Here is a 24,561-nt window from a genome sequence, read left to right on the forward strand (position 1 = left end):
ATCTTTGATGAAAGAAACCCAACTGCAAGGAAGACTAAAGCAGAAACAAACAAATGGGACTACATCAAATTGAAAAGATATTGCACAGCTAAAGAAACTATCAAACACACAAAAAAGAGACCCCTCACAGAATGGGAGAAGATCTTCACATGCCATACATCAAACAAGAGACTAATCACCAACATATATAAAGAGATCAGCAAACTTAGCACCAAAAAAGCAAATGACCCCATCCAAAAGTGGGCAGAGGATATGAACAAAACATTCACCACAGAGGAGATCCAAAAGGCTAACAAACATATGAAAAATTGCTCCAGGTCACTGATTATCAGAGAAATGCAAATAAAGACAACACTGAGATACCACCTCACTCCTGTGAGAATGGTGTACATCAAAAAGGACAACAGCAACAAATGATGGAGAGACTGTGGGGACAGAGGAGACCTTCTGCACTGCTGGTGGGAATGTAAATTGGTCCAGCCTCTCTGGAGGGCAGTCTGGAGAACTCTCACATGGTTACACATGTACCTTCCATATGACTCAGTAATTCCTCTCCTGGGGATATACCCCAAGGACTTCATAACACCCAACAAAAAAGATGTGTGTTCTCCTATGTTCATAGCAGCACAATTCATAATAGCTAAAACCTGGAAGCAACCCAGGTACCTAAAAACAGATGAGTGGATGAGAAAGCTGTGGTATATATAAACAATGGAAAGCTATGCAGCTATTAAGACCGATGAATCCACCTCCTTTGACCTATCTTGGACAGAGCTAGAAGGAATTATGTTAAGTGAGCTAAGTCAGAAAGATAAAGATGAGTATGGGATGATGCCACTCATCAACAGAAGTTGAGAAAGAACAGAAAAGGAAACTAAAGGCTGGACCTGACTAAATTGGGAAAAAAAAAAAAAAAACCTAAAAGCAGGATCTGACTAAATTGAGTGTAGGGCACCAAAGTAATAACCCTTTGGTGAGGGGGAGGGTAGACATTGGGCTTCATTATGTGGCTGGCAGGGTGGGTGTTTGGTGATTGACATAGTGTTTATGTAACCTCTTCTTAATTTGTAGTCATATTAATCAGTAATTAATATGAGAGGGGAAAATTTATTGTATGTCTTGACCTTTTTAAAACACAGACTGAGTCTTTTTAATACACAGGCTGAGTCTTTGATATGTGGACTCTCTCAAAAGCCTAGAACAGTTAGATCAGAAACAACCAGTGGCACAGATATATACAAGATATTGGGTATTATACAGCAAACCCTAACAAATCGACTTTTCAATGTTAACTAAATTACCAAATAACGTGATGATAACAAAATTGTCTTTTTGAATCCTAAACATCAGGAACTTCACATTTCCAATATAGAGCCTATATTTCCCTTAGTCCTGGAACCTTTGGGTGGGTCCCACTTTTCCTCATGCTTCTCTCAACTCATACCAAATAATATTGCATCTGCTGATACCAACCGAATCAAAGCAAGGAGTGCCACCTCAGCATGCTTCACTTCAGACTGTGTCCAGAGTCTTCAAGTGTGGAATGACAACCCTTCAGCTTCATTACTTTGGTGAGACCTTTCCTTTTATAGTATTCTGTAATTCCGTCCAGGTGGTTCACTTCCTAACAAAGTCCCAAAACGTAGTTATAGACCAGGTACCCTGAGATAGAGCATATTTTCACACATATCCACATCTAGGGCAAAATATATAACTGAAAGCAGAAGTACACAAGAGTCTGCAGTGAGTACCACCCAACACTTCATCTGGACTATTCCAGCCTTTAGGTCTATAACCATTCAACATTTATTTTGCTTTGTATGTTAACTTTCTTTTGAGCCACCAGGTTCCAGATTCCAGCATGATTCCCACCAGACTTCCCTGGACTGAAGACCCCACCAATGTGTCCTGGAGTTCTCTTCCCCAGAGACCCACCCTACTAGGGAATGAGTGAGGCAAGCTGGGAGTATGGATTGACCAGTCAACATCCATGTTCAGCAGGGAAGCAATTACAGAAGCCAGACCTTCCACCTTCTGCAACCCACAACGACCCTGGGTTCATACTCCCAGAGGGATAGAGAGTGGGAATGCTATCTGGGGAGGGGGTGGGATATGGAGACCGGGTGGTGGAAATTGTGTGGAGTTTTACCCCTCCTATCCTATGGTTTTGTTAATGTCTCCTTTCTTAAATAATTAAATAATAAAAAAGCAATTGTATCTATATATTAACTAAGTTACTATAAACTATAATATAAATATACGATTTGAAAAATAGAAGTAGGTAAATATAATGTGGAGAACTGGGATTAAGGTTTCATTCCACATACTTTTCATCATATAATCTTTTATATTTATAAGTGAAATATGGACAAAGGGACTAATAATATTCTTTATCAATAATTTATAGAAATTCTGATATTATGGGAATTAGAAGTTGTCAAGCTCCAGGAATAACAGTCCAAGTCTTCTAATTTCAGAGGTGGACATGTCATTTACTGAGTGACACTGTGAAGAACAATTTTCACTTTTCCTTCTCAATAAAATTTAATAAAGGGAAACAAATATTTTCACATTTTCTTACTTTGATAAAGAAAATATGTACTCAGAATTTTCAAATAGCAACCTGTGAAACAAATAACCTTTGTCCCACTAGTTTATCATTTTCATAGCTCAATAATAGGGCACTTGCATCTGGGCCATTGTGTATAATGAAGCATATCAGAGAAGTCTTGAAGCTTAAGGAATACAATTAAATTAAATTCCCAAAGCTGCAAATTTGAGCAATCACCACTGCCCATCTCCACCAATTTGTGTGGGTATATTGCTGAGCCATTAAAATTATTTACTTTTTCTTGTATGCATTCAATAACTGGAGTAAGACTTGAATGTGTAAGCAATGAGTGGTTAATACCTATGAGTTTGAATCTGTACTGGAGCCAAGTGCTTCTTGAAATGACTGCCCCAACTCATCCACTGTTCTTGCTAAATGTATATAATGTTTCCAAGAAGTATCATACATAAAACTGTCTTTCTAATAGTCAAATGACTGAGATAAAAATTAACTTTTCATATCTAGAGGAAGAGGGAAGGAAGATTGGCAGAGAAGAATGGAGATAGGGACTGCCACCAAAGGCAGACCTGGAGCACCTCTGTCTTCCTTGAGGTAAGTACTTGAGTATATATTGCATATATATGCTATTGCATATATTTGATCTTCTATCCATAAAGAGGGTACAATAATTTGGTATAATTTTTATGAAGATTGAATAAAATGAAGTAATAATTAAAAACAAGTACATAGTGGGTTGTTCACAAATACCATGCAAAATTATTAAGGCAGATTTAAAATATCAGTGAGAGATTTCAAGTACATAAGAAGACATTTAGAGGTTACCATTGCTGCCAGTCTCCAACCTAAGACTCATAAACACAGGAAATTAGTTAGATTTATCAATTGAAGTTGTCACACTCCTTTAAAGATGGATCAGTGCCTATAACTCTCTTTTACCTAAATTTATTTTATTACTCTTTCCCTTTTATTTATTTATTTATTTATTTAAGAAAGGAGACATTAACAAAATCATAGGATAGGAGGGGTACAACTCCACACAATTCCCACCACCCAATCTCCATATCCCATTCCCTCCCCTGATAGTTTTCCCATTCTCTATCCCTCTGGGAGTATGGAGCCAGGGTCCTTGTGGGTTGCAGAAGGTGGAAGGTCTGGCTTCTGTAATTGCTTCCCTGCTGAACATGGGCATTGACTGGTCTATCCATACTCCCAGTCTGCCTCTCTCTTTCCATATTAGGGTGGGGCTCTGGGTAAGTGGAGCTCCAGAACACATTTGGTGGAGTTGTCATTCCAGGGAAGTCTGGTCAGCATCCTGCTGGCATCCAGAACCTGGTGGCTGAAAAGAGAGTTAGCATACAAAGCCAAACAAATTGTTCAACAATCATGGACCTAAAGGCAGGAATAGTGCAGATGAAGTGTTTGGGGAGTAATCTATGCAGACTTTTGTGTAATTTTGCTTTCAGGTATATATTTTTCCCTGGTTTACGGACATGTGTGAACATATGCTCTATCACAGGGGCCCTGATCTATATCTACATTTGGGGACTTTATTGGGGAGTAGAACACCTGGAATGGAATTAGAGAATACTATGAAAGGAAAGGTCTCACCTGAGTGATGAAGCTGAAGGGTTGTCATTCCACACCTGAAGTCTCAGGGCTCAGTCTGAAGTGAAGCATGCTTGAGTGGCACTCATTACTTTTATTAGGTTGCCATCAGCGGATGCAGTATTATTTGATATGAATTGAGAGAAGCATGCAGAAAAGTGGGCCCCACCCTAAGGTTCCAGGACTGGGGGAAATATAGTCTCTATATTGGAAATGTGAGGTTCCTGTTGTCTTAGGGTTCAAGAAGACAATGGATAATTATTGTTATCATCACATTATTTGGGTTAACTTTGAAAAGTCCCTTTTTTTAGGGCTTGCTGTATAATATCCAGCATCTTGTATATAGCTGTGTCACTGGTTGCTTCTGATCTAACTGGTCTAGGCTTTTGAGAGAGTCCACATATCAAAGACTCAGCCTATGTATTAAAGAGACTCAGTCTGTGTTTTAAAACATTCTAGACATATGATCAGTTTTTCCCCTCTCATATTAATTGAATAATGGTTTATATGACTACACTTTAATAGGAGTGTACATAAATACCATTCCCACCACCAAAAGACTGTGTCCCATTCCACCCACCCACCCACCTCCACCCCACCCCAACACTTGGGAAGCTGAATGTCCACCCTCTCCCTCACCACAGGGTTTTTACTTTGTTGGCCTACTCTTGATTTAATCAGATCCTGCTTTTAATTTCCCCTTTCTGTTCTTATTTCTCTACTATTGTTGATGAGTGGGATTATCCCACACTCATCTTTATCTTTATGACTTAGCTGACTTAACATAATTCCTTCTAGCTCTGTTCAAGGTGGGTCAGAGAATGTGGGTTCATTGTTCTTAATAGCTGCATAGTATTCCATTGTGTATATATATCACAGCTTTCTCAGCCACTCATATGTTGTTGGGCACCTGGGTTGCCTCCAGGTTTTAGCTATTATGAATTGTGCTGCTATGAACATAGGTTTAAACATATCTTTTTGATTGGGCATTATGTAATTCTTGGTGTATATCCCCAGGAGAGGAATTACTGGGTCATATGGAAGGTCTATGTCTAGATTTGTACCTAAGTTTCTATGAGTTAAAAATGTAGGCAGTCCAGGGAAGAGGTGAGGAAAAGATGTTTGAAGTCATGAATAGCACTATGATCCAGGAATCTTAACACCAGTTCTTTTTTACAAGGATAACTGGGTAAAAGACCATATATTCTCCGCATATTATATTTTCTTATTTGTAAAACTCTTGCTATTCTAACATCTTCCTCTATTCTCTACAAGCTTTAATTTTGAGAATCTAGATGTGGAAGAAAAAATCCTTAAAACATTGAATTTCATTTCTTTGGATTAATATCCACAATCCCATTCCTACAGATTTGTATCTGATCTATACATACAGTTTAGGGGCCCTTTATGGGACTTGCTGTCATTTGTTTTGCCACAGTCACTCTCCACTCAGGGATCTTGGCTGTGCTTCTGTCTATAGATGATTGCTCTGGGAAACAGGGATATCAGATTATCACAAGTCAGTTTTTAATTATACATGGCAGGTGTTGACACACTGGATTTATGAATATTTTGTATCTTAACCAGCCTAATGATGGCTCCCAGTGCCTGCATTTCTCACCTCATTTCCTTTCACGGTAATCCAGTGGTTGAAATAATCTTCAGGTTGACCAAAATTAACGCTGTTGCCTTTTACATTGATAGGTGACTGAGTTTCCTATCCATTATGAGAGAAACATGTTTCTCTCTCCCACTTCCCTCCTTTTTATTTCCTTCTAGCTAATTAAAAAAACAATAAAAACAAACAAACAAAACCTCTTTCCTTTCACTGTTCTGCCCCCCCTCCATTTCTTCTTCCTTCTTTTCTTCCTTCATTTGCCTTCTGAATTCACTGACACTTGTTTGTGAATTACTTTTTGCAAGAACTCTGACTCAGAGTGAATTGTGTGTATGTGTGCCTCTCCTTTTCCCAAGTACCTTTATCCTCTTTCTACCCCTAGAAATTAGAGTGGACAGTAGATTTTCATGACTGTCTACTCTTGCTTTCTCTTTTTTCCCTTTCTCTTTCTTTTTCTATTGGATCTGTTTGCTATTTTTTCTTGACTGAAGGTGTTGTTTGGAGAACTGGTATTGGTTGAACTGCATTAGTCCTTGCTTCAGTTTGCATTTTTGTAATTTCTCAGTTTTTAACTGCATTTGTGAAAAGTCTTTAGTATAGTATGGCTAGTATTCAAAACAAAATAACTGAAGAATGACAGAACAGAAAAATGAAAAAAAATCAATAAAAATATAGTTAAATCGAGAGCAAATAAAACTGATACTAAAATGAATCAGAACAGGAGCCCAGAAGAAACTTCAAATCAATCAGAACCAGCCATAGAAAAGAAAAGTATGCAAGCAATAATAAACCTAATAATAACAGAAATAAAGACAACTATGGAGGAAAAGGATACCAGAATTAGGGAAACAACAGATGAGAACCTCAAGGAAAATGCTAGCTACCATGAGTTAATTAAACAACTGAAAGTTGAAATAGCTGAGCTAAAAGGCCAACTAGCAGAACAAGCTAATTCTATAACTGAACTGAAGAACAAAGCTGAGAGAAAATGTAGATTAACAGAAGCAGAAAATAGAATTAGCCAGACAGAGGATTAGCTAAAGAAAACAAAGAAACAATTAAAAGTGCTCAAAAAGAGATGGAGAGACATTGAAAGCAACAGCAGAGACATATGGGATGATCTCAAAAAGAGTAACATTTGTATAATTGGCCTGCCAGAGGAAGAAAGAGAGTCAAGGGAAGTAAACATCCTAGAGAAAATAATAGAAAAAAAAATACTTGCCCTACCTAAACAACAGAAAGGACATTAAGATTCAAGAGGCTCAGAGAGTACCAAACAAAATCACCCCAGACCTGAAGACACTAAGACACTTCATAGTTACAATAAAATGAAGTAAGGATAAAGAAAGTATCCTAAAGGCTGAAAGAGAAAAACCAAAAGTCACATCGAGGAGAAAACCCATAAGACTATCAGCAGACTTCTGTAATCAATCTCTAAAATCCAGAGAATTGCAAGATATCTATTGAGCCATGAATGAAAAAGTGTTTCAACCAAGGATAATAAATCCTGCTAGATTTTCTTCTTTTTTAATTTTTTATATTAATTTTTCCCTTTTGTTGCCCTTGTTTTTCATTATTATTGTAGTTATTATTGTGTTATTTATGTAGCTGTTGTTGTATAGGACAGAAAGTAATGTACAGAGGAGGTGAAGACAGAGGGGGAGAGAGAAAGATAGATACCTACAGACCTGCTTCACCACATATAAAGTGACTACCTAACTGGTGAGGAGCTGGGAGTTCTAACCTGGATTCTTAGGCTGGTCCTTGTGCTTTACTTCATGTGAATTTAACCCACTTCCCTACTTCTGATAGACTGTCATTCAAACTAGATGGAGGTATCACAATCTTCTCAGACAGACAGCAGTTAAAGGAGGCAACCATCACCAAGCCTGTCCTGAAAGAGTTTCTAAAAGTTATTTTATGAACAAGAATGTCCCCAAAGCACTTCCCCTATATCAGAGAAAATTTAAAAAATATTGAATAATGGCACTGCAATACCTTAAATCCATAGTATCAGCAAATGCCACTGGCTTAAACTCAACAATTAAAAGATGCAGTGGGAGGACTGATCAGAAAACACAACCCAACCATATGCTACTTGCAAGCATCCCACCTGACCCAACAAGATGCAGACTTGAAGTGAAAGAATGGAAAATGATCATGCGGGCTAATGGAACACAAGAAAAGGCAGGTACAGCCATTCTTGTCTCTGACAGAATAGACTTTAAATTACATTAAGTAATAAAACATAAGCAAGGCCATTAACTAATGATTAAAGGATCAGTCAACCAAGAAGATTTAACAATTATTAACATTTATGAACCCAATGAGGGCTCATCTAAGTACATCAAACAATTACTGAATGAACTACAAAAATACATCAATAGTAATACAATAATAGTGGAAGCCTTCCCCACTCGCAAACTTAAATAGATCAATGAAGCAGAGAATCAACAAAGAAACCAAAGAATTAAATGAAGAAATGGACAGACTAGACCTCCTAGACATTTTCAGAATTCTTCCCCCTAAACTGGAATACACATTCTTTTCAAATACACAGCATATCCTCAAGGATAGACCATGTGTTAGGACACAAAGACAGTATCAACAAATCCAAGAGAATTGAAATCATCCAAAGTATCTTCTCAGACCACAGTGGAGTAAAGCTAACATTCAAAAACAAACAGAAAATTACTAAAAGTTGCAAATTTGGAAACTCTTCAACATGCTGTTAAATAACCACTGGGTCAAACAAGCAATCAAGCAAGAAATTCAAATGTTTCTTGAAACAAAAGAAAATGAAGACACAAGTTATCAAAAATCTGGATACAGCTAAAACAGTACTGAGAGGGAAACTCATAGCCAAACACACATTAGAGAACAAGAAAAAGCTCAAATAAACAACCTTACTGCATACATTAAGAGAATAGAGGAATAGGAACAAAATATCCCTAAAGCAGCCAGAAGGATGGAAATCGCTAAAATTAGAAAAGGAATAAACAACTTTAAATATAAGAGAACAATGCAAAAGATTAGTACAGCCAAATGTTGATTCTTTGAAAAATTAAACAAGATTGACAAAACCCTAGCCAGATTCACAAAAACAAAAAAGAAGACTCAAATAAATAGAATTTTAAACTATAGAGGAGATAACATAACTGACACCAAAGAAACACAGAAAATCAGGAGTCGGGCTGTAGTGCAGCGGGCTAAGCGCAGGTGGCGCAAAGCATAAGGACTGGCATAAGGATCCCGGTGCGAACCCCAGCTCCCCACCTGCAGGGGAGTCGCTTCACAGGCGGTGAAGCAGGTCTGCAGGTGTCTATATTTCTCTCTTCCTCTCTGTCTTCCCCTCCCTCTCTCTATTTCTCTCTGTCCTATCCAACAATGACAACGATAATAATAACTACAACAATAAAACAACAAGGGCAACAAAAGGGAATAAATAAATAAAATAAATATAAAAAAAGAAATACAGAAAATCATGCAAAACTTTTACAAACAACTATATGTCACCAAGCTAGAGAATCTAGAAGAAATGGAAGAATTCCTAGAAACATATGCCCTTTCAAAACTGAACCAAGAATAACTAAAAAAACCTAAATGCACCAATTACAGACAATGAAATTGAAACAGTTATTAAGAACCTTTCTAACCTAAAAATCCTGGAGCAGATGAATTTTCAAATGAATTCTGCAAAAACTTCAGGAAACCATTAACACCCATACTTCTAAAGTTTTTCCATAAGATCCAAGAAACAGGAACACTCCCTTCTACCTTCTATGAAGCCAGCACCACCCTGATACTAAAAGTAGATAGGGACACAACAAAAAAGTAAAACTACAGACCAGTAACTCTGATTCTTCTTCTAGCATTTGCCCTTCTTCCGTAGCCAGTCAACAGCGTCAGGTTGAGCTTGATGTAAAGTTTTGAGACCTCCTTTGAATCTGGAGAGGTGGCAGTCGTTGACTATGTGGGTCATAGTCTGTCTGTAGCTGCAGGGGCAGTTCAGGTCGACTCTGGCTCTCCAGCGGTGGAACATAGCAGTGCACCGGCCATGGCCTGTTCTATAGCGATTGAGGAGGGCCCAATCATAACGTGCTAGGTCAAAGCCGGGTTGACGCTTGCAGGGGTCTGTGATGAGGTGTTTGTTCTTTACCTCAGCTGACAGCCAACTCTGTTTCCAAGAGTCTGGAACAGAGAAGTTCAGTGTAGGCATAGGGGACCAGATTGGGTGACGAGACGTCAAGCGTTGGACAGGGTGGGCGAAGATATCAACGTATATTGGCAGGTCAGGTCGAGCGTAGACGTGGGAAATGAACTTAGATGATGCCGCATCCCGACGAATATCTGGCGGGGCGATGTTGCTAAGAACTGGCAGCCATGGAACCAGGGTGGAACGGATGGTTCCAGAAATTATCCTCATGGAGGAATATAATTTGGAATCGACCAAGTGGACATGGGGGCTACGGAACCATACTGGGGCACAGTATTCTGCAGTGGAATAGCATAATGCCAGAGATGATGATCGTAGTGTGGAAGTGCTCGCGCCCCATGAGGAGCTGGCCAGTCTTGCAATGATGTTATTCCTCGTACCCACCTTTGCTGCAGTTTTTATGAGATGTTCGTGAAATGACAGAGTGCGATCGAGAGTAACGCCAAGATAGACTGGCTGGGCTTCATGCTGGATTCTCGTATCACCAAGCTGCACATTAAGCTCACGCGAGGCCGAGGCATGGTGTAGATGGAAAACAGATGATACCGTTTTTGCAGTGCTAGGGATTAGTTGCCATTTTTTACAGTAATCATATATCAGAGACATGTCTTTCGTGAGTGTTTCCTCGAGGATGTCAAACTTTGATGCCTGAGTTGCACAGCAGATGTCATCGGCGTAGATGAACTTCCTTCAAGAAGTTTCTGGGAGGTCATTGATGTAAAAATATTAAATAGCATAGGAGCCAGAACAGAGCCCTGGGGGAGGCCACTTGAGACAAGTAACTCTGATGAACATAGATAACAAAATATTGAACAAGATCCTGGCCAACCAGATACAGCAGTATATCAAAAATATCGTTCATCATAACCAAGCAGTATTTATCCAGCAAATGCAAGGCTGGTTCAATATACCTAAGTTAATCAATGTCATTCATCACATCAATAAAATCAAAATGAAAAACCACATGATTATCTCAATAGATGCAGAGAAAGCCTTTGACACAATTCAACACCCATTCATGCTCTAAACTCTACAAAAAATGGGAATAAGTGGGAAATTCTTCAAGATAGTGGAGTCCATATATAGCATATTTACAGCCAGCATCATACTCAATGGACAGAAGCTGAATGCATTCCCTTCAAATCAGGTACTAGACATGGCTCTTCACTATCAACATTAATCTTCAGCATAGCATTAGAAGTTTTTGCCATAGCAATAAGGCAAGAGAAAGAAATCAAAAGATTACAGATTGGAAGGGAAGAAGTCAAGCTCTCACTATTTGCAGATGATATGATAAAATACATAGATAAACCTAAGAAATTCAGCAGAAAACTACTGGAACTTATTAGGCAATATAACAAGGAGTCAGGCTACAAAGTCAATGTACTAAACTCAGTGGCATTTATTTAAACAAACATTAAGTCTGATGAGGATATCCAGAATTGACTCCCATTCACTGTTGCAGCAAAATCAATAAAAAAACTAGGAAAAAAAAACCTGACCAAAGAAATGAAAGACTTGTATACTGAAAACTATGACTCACTATTCAAGAAAATAGAAAAGGATACCAAGAAATAGGAAGACAGCTCATGTTCATGGATTGGAAGAGTTAATATCATCTAAATGAACATTCTCCCCATAGCCATATACAAATTTCATGTGATACCCATCCAAGTTCCACTTAGCTTCCTTAAGAGGATAGAACAAATATTACAAAAATTTGTCTGGAACCAGAAAACACCTAAAATTTCCAAAAACAACCTTAGATGTCCATAGGTGTGAGGGTTTAGCTCTGGGCTTTCAGTTCTGGCTTCTGTAATTGCTTTTCCTCTGGACATGGCCATTGGCAAGTCAATCCATGCTCCCAGCCTATTTTATCTACCCCTAATAGACTAGAAATATGGATAGGTAAGGTTCCAAGACACACTTGTGAGGTCATCAACCCATAAAAGTCAGGATGGAATCATGGGACATCTGCAACTTGATGTCTGGAAGGTGGCTGGACATAAAGTGAGACAAAATGGTTAATGAATAGACATGAAAAAGTGACATAGCCTCAAGGTTCCTGGAAGATGGCGGACTGAGAAGCTACTAGTGGCTTGAGCTCAAATTACATCTTCTGGAAATGGTTGGATTTTCTGCCATTAGTAGGCCAGTCAATAAGGGGTCCTAGCGGTGACACCAAGGAGGTGACTATAACTTAATTTGGGTTAAGAATTAGAGTATAAAAAAAGGAAATTTTTTTTCCTTTTAATTATTAAGCACACCGCCCCCCCCACCCCTAACCAGTCCCTGGGGACCAATTCCTAGCAGAATCCCCTGCTGAGCCTCTGTCTTTACCAAAGTCCTGTCACACCAGGGAATATCATTCATTCTAAGTCTATACCCTTCCGAAACCTCAGGCCTTTTTTTTTTTCTAAGTAGCCAACCCCCCCACCTCACCCTGCAAGCTAATTAAATAATTAAAAATAAATTAATTAATTTTAAAAAACTCTTTCCTTTCACCGCTCTTTTATGACTGTTCTTTTTCTTATCTTTCTCTTTTTTCTCTTTCTTTTTTTATTCTTTTCTCAAACTTGTCATCCTTTGTTCCTTAATCCTACAGCTCCCAAAGCCACAGGCCCCAGCCCCCACACCACCAAACAGTGTGCTTTTTTGAATTCACTGATACACATTTGGGAATTATTTTGGGGAAGAATTCTGAGTCAGAGTGGACTCTCTATGTGTGTATCTCTGCTCTAGTTCCCTTTACCTTCTTGTTACCCCTAGAATATACAGTGGATAGTAGACTTGCATAACTGTCTATTCTTTTTTTTTTTTTTATTTAAGAAAGGATTAGTGAACAAAAGCATAAGGTAGGAGGAGTACAACTCCACACAATTCCCAACACCCAATCCCCATAACCCACCCCCTCCCCTGATAGCTTTCCCATTCTCTATCCCTCTGGGCGCATGGACCCAGGGTCGTTGAGGGTTGCAGAAGGTAGAAGGTCTGGCTTCTGTAATTGCTTCCCCGCTGAACATGGGCGTTGACTGGTCGGTCCATACCCCCAGTCTGCCTCTCTCTTTCCCTAGTAGGGTGTGACTCTGAGGAAGCTGAGCTCCAGGACACATTGGTGGGGTCTTCAATCCAGGGAAGCCTAGCCAGCATCCTGGTGGCATCTGGAACCTGGTGATTGAAAACAGAGTTAACATATGAAGCCAAACAATTTGTTGAGCAATCATGGATCCCAAGCTTGGAATAGTGGAGAGGAAGTGTTAGGGAGGTACTCACTGCAAACTCTAGTGTAGTCCTGCTTTCAGGTATATATTTTGCAGTAGTTTATGGATACGTGTGCACATAAGCTCTCTCTCACAGAAACTGGTGTATATCTAGGTTATGGGACTTTGTTAGAAAGTGAACTACCTGAGATGAAATTAGAGTGTACTATTAAAGGAAAGGTCTCACCCGAGTAATGAAGCTGAAGGGTTGTCATTCCACACGTGAAGTCTCTGGATACATTCTGAGGTGAAGCATGTTGAGGTAGCAATCGTTGCTTTGGTTAGATTGTGATCGGCAGATGCAATGTTATTTGGTTTGGATTGGGAGATGCATACGGGAAAGTGGGCCCTATCCAAGGGTTCCAGGACTGGGGGAAGTAGGGACTCTATAGTGAAGATGTGAGGTTCCTGCTGTCTTAGGGTTCAAAAAGACACTCAATAGTTAATATTATCATCACATTATTTGTTAATTGGGTTAACTTTGAAAAGTCCCTTTGTTATGGTTTGCTGGACAGTACCCAGTATCTTGTATATAGCTGTGCTATTGGAAGCTTCTAATCTACTTGGTCTAGGCTTTTGAGAGAGTCCGCATATCAAATACGTAGCCTATATATTAAAAAGATTCAGTTTGTCTTTTGAGAAACTTTGAGACATACAATTGATTTCCCCCTCTCATATTAATTAGCTACTGATTTATATGTCTACATTTTGCTAGGAGTGTACATAAACACCATTCCCACCACCAAAGGACTGTGACGCATCCCTCCCGCCCACTCCCACCCCCCACTGGCCCAGGAAGCTACATGCCTACCCCTCACCACTGGGTTTTTACTTTGGTGCCTTACTTACAGGTCCTACTTTTAGTTTCCCTTTCAGATATTCTTAGTCAGCTTCTGTTGATGAGTGGGATCATCCCATACTCATCTTTATCTTTCTGACTTAGTTCACTTAACATAATTCCTTCTAGCTCTGTCCAAGATGGGTCAGAGAAGGTGGGTTCATTGTTCTTGATAGCTGCATAGTATTCCATTGTGTATATAATAACTGTCTATTCTTGCTATCCCTTCTTTTTTTTCTCTCTATGTTTCTTCTTCACTGGGATTTGGTTACTATTCTTTCGCCGACTGGAGAAATGGTTTAGCTAACTGGTAGTGATTAAACTGCTTCAATACTTGATTCAGTTGCTACTGTAATTCCTGAGGTTAGTGAGTGTAATTGTCATAAAGGTATTTAGTACAGTGTTGCTAGTACTCAAGACACAACTGAGGAACAACAGAGCATAAAAAAAGAAACACATAAATTAAAAAAATGGGTAGATCAAAAACAAATAAAACTGCTTCTCCAATGAATGAAGACAAGAGCTTAGAAGAAACTACACATCAGCCAGAAGTAACCATAGATAAGAAAACTATGCAAGCAATAATAAACTTATCAATCACAGAAATGAAAACAACATTGAAGGAAAGGAATGGCAGTAGTAGGGAAACAACTGTTGAGACCCCAAAGGAAAATACTGATTATCTTGAGGCAATTAGAGAACTGAAAGCTGAAATAGCTGTAATGAAGAAAGAAGCTGAGGCAAGGGAAAGCATACTAACAGAAGCTGAAAACAGAATTAGTCAGACAGAGGATGAGTTAGAGAAAACTAAGAAAGAGGTGAAAGAGCTTAAAAAGAGATTGAGAGACACTGAAAACAACAACAGAGACATATGGGATGATCTCAAAAGAAGTAACATTCGCATAATTGGCCTGCCAGAGGAAGAAAGAGAGGAAGGGGAAGCAAACATTCTAGATGAAATAATAGAAGAAAACTTTGCAGAACTGAATAACAGAAAGGACATCAGATTCAAGAGGCCCAGAGAGTACCAAACAGAATCAACCCAGACCTGAAGACACCAAGACACATCATAGTCACAATGAAAGAAGTAAGGATAAATAAAGGATCCTAAAGGCTGCAAGAAAGAAACAAAAAGTCACATACAAGGGAAAACCCATAAGATTATCTGCAGACTTCTACACTCAAACTGTAAAAGCCAGAAGGGAATGGCAAGATATCTATTGAGCCCTGAATGAAAAAGGGTTTCAACCAAGGATAATATATCTTGCTAGACTTTCATTCAAACTAGATGGAGGGATCAAAACCTTCTTAGATAAACAACAGTTAAAGGAGGCAACCATTACCAAACCGGCCATGAAAGAGGTTCTAAAAGACCTCTTATAAACAAAAAAAATCACTATAATACTTGCAATATATCAGAGAAAACAAAAAAAATTTTTTTTGAACAATGGCACTACAATACATTAAATCCATAATATCAATAAAAGTCAATGGCTTAAACTCACCCATCAAAAGTCACAGGGTGGGGGGATGGATCAGACAACATAACCCAACCATATGCTGCTTGCAAGAATCCCATCTGTCACCACAAGATAGACACAGACTTAAAGTGAAAGGATGGAAAACTATCATACAGGCAAACGGACCATGAAAAAGGGCAGGAACAGCCATTCTCATCTAAGACACAATAGATTGTAAAATAAATAAAGTAATAAAAGATAGGCAAGGACATTATATAATGATTAGAGGATCAATCAGCCAAGAAGACTTAACAATCATTAATATCTATGCACCCAATGAGGGACCATCTAAATACGTCAAGCACTTACTGAAAGAATTTCAAAAATACATCAATAGTAATACAATAATAGTGGGAGACTTCAATACCCCACTCTTACACTTAGAAAGATCAACAAAGCAGAGAACCAACAAAGATACAAGATAATTGAATGAAGAGATAGACAGACTAGATCTATTGGACATTTTCAGAGTCCTTCAAGCCAAAAAACTGGAATACACCTTCATTTCAAATCCACATAACACATACTAAGGATAGACCACATATTAGGCCACAGAGAGAGCATCAATAAATTCAAGAGCATTGAAATCATCCCAAGTATCTTCTCAGACCAAAGTGGAGTAAAACTAACATTTAACAACAAATAGACAATTATTAAAAGTCAAAGAACTTGGAAAATAAACAATATACTCCTTAAGAACCACTGGGTCAGAGATTCACTCAAGCAGGAAATTGAAATGTTCCTGGAAACAAATGAAAATGAAGACACAACCTATCAAAATATTTGAAACACAGCTAAAGCAGTACTGAGAGGGAAACTTATAGCCATACAATCACATATTAAACACCAAGAAGAAGCTGAAATGAACCACCTTACTGCACACATCAAGGAGCAAGAGGAAGAGGAACAAAGGAACCCTAAAGCATCCAGAAGGACAGAAATCACTAAAGTTCGAGCAGAAATAAACAACATTGAAAATAAAAGAACCATACAAAAGATCAATAAAGCCAAATATTGGTTCTTTGAAAAATGAAACAAAATTGACAAACCCCTAGCCAGACTCACCAAACAAAAAAGAGAGAAGACTCAAATTAATAGAATTGTAAAAGATGGAGGAGATATCACAACTGACACCACAGAAATCCAAGAATCGTGCGAAACTCCTATGAAAAACTATACGCCAACAAGCTAGAGAATCTGGAAGAAATGGAACAATTCCTAGAAGCATATGCCCTTCCAAAACTGAAACAACAAGAATTACAAAATCTAAATGCACCAATCACAGACAAAGAAATTGAAACCGTTATTAAGAATCTCCCCAACAAAAGTCCTGGACCAGATGGATTCACAAACGAATTCTACAAAACTTTCAGGAAATAGTTAGTACCCATACTTCTTAAGCTTTTCCATAAGATTGAAGAAACAGGAATACTCGCTTCCACCTTCTATGAAGCCAACATCACCCTGATACAAAAAGCCGATAGGGATACAACAAAAAAGGAAAACTACAGACCAATATCTCTGATGAACACAGATGCCAAAATATTAAACAATTTCTTGGCCAACTGGATACAGCAACATATCAAAAAGATTTTTCATCATGACCAAGTGGGAGTCATGCAAGGCTGGAATGCAAGGCTGGCTAAACATCCATAAGTCAATCAATGTCAATCACCACATCAATAAAAGCAAAGCAAAAAACCACATAATTATCTCAATAGATGCAGAGAAAGCCTTTGACAAAATCCAACACCCATTCATGCTCAAAACTCTACAAAAATGGGAATAGATGGGAAATTAATCAAGATAGTGGAATCCATATATAGCAAACCTACAGCCAACATCATATTCAATGGACAGAAGCTGAAATCATTTCCCCTCAGATCGGGGACTAGACAGGGTTGTCCACTGTCAGCGTTACACTTCAACATAGTATTGGAAGTTCTTGCCATAGCAGTCAGGCAAAAGAAAGAAATCAAAGGAATACAGATTGGAAGGGAAGAAGTCAAGCTCTCACTATTTGTAGATGACATGATAGTATACATAGAAAAACCTCAAGAATCCAGAAGAAAATTACTGTAAGTTATTAGGCAATATAGCAAGGTATCAGGCTACAAAATCAATGTACTAAAATCAGTGGCATTTCTTTATGCAAACACTAAATCTGAAGAAGACATCCAGAAATCACTCTCATTTACTGTCTCAGAAAAATCAATCAAATACCTAGGAATAAAGTTGACCAAAGAAGTGAAAGACTTGTATGCTGAAAACTATGAGTCAAGGAAATAGAAACTGATACCAAGAAATGGAAAGATATCCCATGCTCATGTATTGGAAGAATAAATATCATCAAAATGAATATTCTCCCCAGAGCCATATACAAATTTAATGCAATACCCATCAAAGTTCCACCAAGTTTCATTAAGAGAATAGAACAAACACTACAATCATTTATCTGAAACACGAAAACACCTAGAATTGCCAAACACCATCTTGAGGAAAAGAAACAGAAATGGAGGCATCACACTCCCAGACCTTAAACTATATTATAAAGCCATCATCATCAAAACAGCATGGTATTGGAACAAAAATAGGCACACAGACCAGTGGAACAGAAATTCAATCCCAGAAATAAATCCCCACACCTGTGGACATCTAATTTTGATAAGGGGGCCCAAAGGATTAAATGGAAAAAGGAGGCTCTCTTCAATAAATGGTTCTGGGTAAACTGCATTGTAACATGCAGAAGAATGAAATTGAACCACTTTATCTCACCAGAAACAAAAATCAACTCCAAATGGATCAAAGACCTAGATGTCAGACCAGAAAAAATCAAATACTTAGAGGAAAACATTGGTAAAACAGTTTCCCACCTACACCTCAAGGACATCTTTGATGAATCAAACCCAATTGCAAGGAAGACTAAAGCAGAAACAAACCAATGGGACTATATCAAATTGAAAAGCTTCTGCACATCCAAAGAAACTATTAAACAAGCAAAGAGACCCCTCACAGAATGGGAGAAGATCTTCACATGCCATACATCAGACAGGAAACTAATCACCAACATATATAAAGAGCTCAGCAAACTTAGCACCAAAAAAGCAAATGACCCCATCCAAAAATGGGCAGAGGATATGAACAAAACATCCACTTCAGAGGAGATCCAAAAGGCTAACAAACATATTAAAAACTTTTCTAGGTCACTGATTGTCAGAGAAATGCAAATTAAGACAACACTTAGATACCACCTCACTCCTGTAAGAATGGCATACATCAACAAGGACAGCAGCAACAAATGCTGGAGAGGATGTGGGGACAGAGGAACCCTTTTACATTGCTGATGGGAATGTAAATTGGTACAGCCTCTGTGGAGAGCAGTCTGGAAAACTCTCAGAAGGCTAGACATGGACCTTCCATATGATCCAGTAATACCTCTCCTGGGGTTATACCCCAAGGACTTCATAGCACCCAACCAAAAAGAGGTGTGTACTCCTATGTTCATAGCAGCACAATTCATAATAGCTAAAACCTGGAAGCAACCCAGGGGCCCAACAACAGATGAGTGGCTGAGAAAGCTGTGGTATATATACACAATGGAATACTATGCAGCTATCAAGAACAATGAACCCACCTTCTCTGACCCATCTTGGACGGAACTAGAAGGTATTATGTTAAGTGAGCTAAGTCAGAAAGATAAAGATGAGTATGGGATGATCCCACTATCCACAGATGTTGAGGAAGAAGATCTGCAAGGGAAACTAAAAGCAGGACCTGATCAAATTGTAAGTAGGGCACCAAAGTAATAACCCTGAGGTGAGGGGTAGACATGCAGCTTCCTGGGACAGTGGGCGGTGGGAGTGGGTGGGAGGGATGGGTCACAGTCTTTTTATGTGGTGGGAATGGTGTTCATGTACACTCCTACTAAAATGTAGTCATATAAATCACTAGTTTATTAATATGAGAGGGGGAAAATTAATTGTATGTCTCAAAGTTTTTCAAAACACAAACTGAATCTTTTCTCAATATATGCAGTGTAATTGATATGCAGACTCTCTCAAAAGCCTAGTCCAAGTAGATCATAAGCAACAAATAGCACAGCTATACACAAGATACTGGGTACTGTACAGCAAACCCTAACAAAAGGACTTTTCTAAGTTAACCCAATTACCAAGTAATGTGATGATAACATTAACTATCAATTGTTTTTTTTGAACCTTAAGACAGCAGGAACCTTACATCTCCACTATAGAGCCTCTACTTCCCCCAGTCCTGGAACCCTTGGATAGGGCCCACTTTCCCGTATGACTCTCCCAATCCATATCAAATAATATTGCATCTGCTGATCACAACCTAACCAACACAATTGCCACCTCAACATGCTTCACTTCAGACTGTGTCCAGAGACTACACGTGTGGAATGACAACCCTTCAGATTCATTACTCGGGTGAGACCTTTCCTTTCATAGTATACTCTAATTCCATCTCAGGTGGTTCACTTTCTAACAAAGTCCCAAAACCTAGATATACACCAGTTTCTGTGAGAGAGAGCATATGTTCACACGCATTTGTAAACTACTGCAAAATATATACCTGAAAGCAGAAGTAAACTAGAGTTTGAAGTGAGTACCTCCCTAACACTTCCTCTCCACTATTCCAAGCTTTGGGTCCATGATTGCTCAACAACTTGTTTGGCTTCGTATGTTAACTCTGTTTTCAGTCACCAGGTTCCAGATGTCATCAGAATGCCGGCCAGGCTTCCCTGGACTGTAGACCCCACCAATGTGTCCTGGAGCTCTGCTTCTCCAGAGACCCACCCTACTAGGGAAAGAGAGAGGCTGACTGGGAGTATGGACCAACCAGTCAATGCCAATGTTCAGCGGGGAAGCAATTACAGAAGCCAGACCTTCTACCTTCTGCAACCCACAATGACCCTGGGTCCATGCTCCCAGCAGGATAGAGAATGGGAAAGCTATCAGGGGAGGGGATGGGATATGGAGAATGTATGGTGGTAATTGTGTGGAATTGTACCCCTCCTACCCTATGGTTTTGTTAATTTATACTTTCTTAAATAAAAAAAAAGAAAAAAAAATAAATGAAAAAGTAGGAATAGAACAGATAAAATTAGAAACTTTTGGGAGGAAGAAAGCTAGAAGTCCATTTTAGGCATGTTTATCGGGTGGGAGGGCACAACTATGGCAGTTTTGCTTGAGTTTGATAGCTACATGAAGTTAAATAAAAATATTCTTTGAGAAAACGGTGTCAGAGACTATGGGCTAAAAAGTTGGATTAGGGCAGTGAATAGCTCCTATTATTGAAAAAATGTGGCTAAAATTATCTATTTACCTCCATCGCTTCAATCCATGGCAATATATATATATTTAGTACCACAGCCTGTGTAACCTCTAAGTCCCTATTAATCTGAGTTTACAGCTCATGGTCACAGCTGGGAACACTGTAGGCTGTACTCATTGCAGACTAGTCTTCCTCTAATGGCAAGGCAGGATACCCCAGCCTCCCTTAAGAGACTAGGGTAATCCTTATCATCATCAATGAATTATAGTGAGGGAAGATCCACATGAAGATTTTAGATAATGTTCCTAAAGGAAGTGGTGATGCAGAGAGATGTTCATTAGTGGTCTAGGTCCATAATGCTTGTGTGATAATCCAAAATTTCCCTGAATAGGCCCCAGATTATTAGGTGGTATGACATTAACCAAAAGAGCCATTATTAAGTGAGCAAGTCTCTTGCTGTTATCCTGGTTAATATTTCTAAATTTATTTTAATAAATCATTTTTTTACTCTGCAGATAGCACTAAGTATAGGTTGAAATGTGGTTCTGTTTCTTTAGGTGACTTATCCTTCCTATTTTATGTTCTTGATATGTCAATGACTTAGATGCTAACTTTGGCATAACCACTGTGCTATCTCCCTAGCCCTTGCCTCTCCTCTTAAAGAAAATTATTCTACCACTTTTGTTCCCTGAACCCCATTTTACCATGAAATCTTAAATTATAGGGTCATAGTGGAAATATATATATATATATATATATATATATATATATATATCCCTTCAATTCTAATGTTAACTCATTTATATCACCAGTGGAAAGATTTACATGAGGCCAGGATGTTAATATAAATGAGTAGCACAGCTTTTCTATATGGTAGATGATAAAGAATGGATGGTGTCTGTGAAAATCAGAGAAAATAAGACCTATGTACATAAGGAAGTTACTCTTAAGTTAATTATTATTTAGGGAAAATAATAAGGTTTTAAGATCTCCCAATCTGTCAATATAATATAATTTTTCAAATGAGAAGTACCTTACTTATAATTGATTAAAAACATTAATATGTTTAAATATGCTATATTATGCAGACTAAATAAAATATATCTGCTAGCAAGACTTGACTCATAGATTTCCAGTTTATAAATTTTGTTTTATATGCTTGATCTCATTTACTACTTTCAATAGCCATAGAAGGTAGTTTTTATTATTCTGTTTCATAGTGGAAGACATTGAAAGTCAGAAAGGTCATGGACTTTGCTGGGAGTCATACATATTGTGAGAGAATGGGGGGGGGGGGTTCAGAATCACCTTCATGGTCCTCTGGAGCTCTGTGACTACCCTGCTGTAGTGCTACCCTCTGTTGTTATACAGAATCTGGAAAGGAGGTATGCCCCCATTACTTAGTCTTCTCTCACATGACTTAAGGCTTATGTAAAATTATGATTCTTCAATGAATTTGAAGATTTGGCCCACAGGTATTTGAGAATGGCAAGAGTATCTGAGTCATTGTGCTTGCTGTGCCTCATTTAAATGTGTTTTTTTCTCTCTTTTTAAACAGGACTATACATAGAGCTCAGTGCCTGCACAACAAACATACCATTTCCCGTTGGCTATTTTACCCTTCTTTTTTGATAGATGGTAAAGCTAAAGAGATACAGAGGAATGTAGGGAGATGAAGAGAGAAAGAAATATGCCTGATGCTCTCCTCTACCACTCTACCCTATAGGTGGAGACCAGAGGCTTAAATCCAGGTCCTTGTACATGATAGCATATGTACTTTACTGAGTATACTACCACTTGGATCCAAATATGTGAATTTTTTAATCTGCAATAATATGTTCAGCGGGGAAGCAACTACAGAAGCCAGACCTTCTACCTTCTGCAACCCTCAACGATCCTGGGTCCATGCTCCCAGAGGGATAGAGAATGGGAAAGCTACCATGGGAGGGGGTGGGTTATGGGGATTGGGTGTTGGGAATTGTGTGGAGTTGTACCCCTCCTACCTTATGCTTTTGTTCACTAATCCTTTCTTAAATAAAAAATTAAAAAATAAAGAAAGAAAGAAAGAAAAAAAATATATTGGGTCCAAACAGTGTCACATCTGGTAGAGAAAGTATATTGTATACCACTTCCTGTCTTGAAACCCCTAGTTCTCCCTACAATGGGGAAGCTTCATAAACAGTGATCAGTTATGCAGATGTTTCTTTCTCACTCCAATTTCACTCTCAATTTATCTTTGTTACATTTATTAATGTTACCTTTATGTTCCAAATACACAAAACAAGTGTTAACCTTAAGGGAGATATTGACAGCAACAGTAATAATAGGAACATCATTCTACTGAGACACAAACTATCAGTAGTAGAGGCCTTAAATGAAGTTAGAGATGAGATGAACATAACAGATATTCAGAACCTTTCATTCCCCAAATAATGGATATACATTCATCTCAAACCTCAAAGGGTGTTAGAACACAAAAACAAATTTAATAAATATGTAAATATGTAAATCATAAAAGTATCTTTTATGAACTTGAGAGCACAAGGGCTATGGAGATAACATAATGGTTATGCAAAAGACTCATATCTGAAGCTCTAAGGACCTAGGTTAAATCCCTAGTACCACCATAAGCCACATCGGAGCAGTAATTTCATCTCTATCTTTTTCTCTGACTTTCTTTATATCTCCCACATTAAAATAAAAGTAATTGAAATATTATAAAGAGAGAAATCAACCACAAAAATTAAAAAATGCATTCAAAATATAGAGAATAATCAAAATGTTTCTGAATAGTATCTGGGAAATTGAAGAAATAAATAAAGGAACTAAGAAATTACTTGGAAAATAATGAAATATAAAGATGCAGGAAAACAAATCCTAAGAGGAAAGTTGGTAGCAATAAAGGCCGACATTAACAAAAAGTGATGATCTAAAGTTTACTGTGTAATATTACAATTGAACCAAGTAGGAAAGGAGCAAAGAGATGCAAACAAGAGCCCAACTGGTGGTGCACCTTATTAGGCACATCTTATAATGGGCAAGTTTGAGCCCCTGGTGCCCACCTGTAGGGGGATAGCTTTGTGATTGGTAAAGCAGGGCTGCAGGTCTCTCTCTCCCCCTTCCCTCTCAATTGATGACTGTCTCTATCCAGTAAATAAGAAAGGTAATATCAAAATAAATAAATAAGACCCAAACATTGGCAGGTGGAGGCAAATGGTTCAAATCACAGAATAAACTGATGAAATAAAACCCAGAAAGATGATTCAGAAGATTAATGAAACCAAGAAGTGGCACTTTGATATGATAAATAAAGTAGATAAACCACTGCCAATACTTGTGAGAGAGACAGATAGTTATGACAAAAGCAATCTGAAATGAAAGAGGTGAAGTTACAACTGAAAATCCAAGAAAGACAAAAATTGCCTGGCTATATCAATTCATGTAGAAAAAAGCAATTGGCAAGTTGGAACACCCACTTAAATTAAAGACCCACATGGAATTTGGGAGTGGAAGAAAAAAAAATCCCCAAAATAGTAATGTCTATATCTGATAAACTCATGGCTAACATGATGCTCAACAAGGAAAAACTGAAAGTTTTCCCCTTAAAAATTGGAATTAGACATAAAGTAAAACAAAA

Source organism: Erinaceus europaeus, chromosome 19 (assembly GCF_950295315.1).
Source record: "Erinaceus europaeus chromosome 19, mEriEur2.1, whole genome shotgun sequence".
Classification (NCBI taxonomy): Eukaryota; Metazoa; Chordata; class Mammalia; order Eulipotyphla; family Erinaceidae; genus Erinaceus; species Erinaceus europaeus.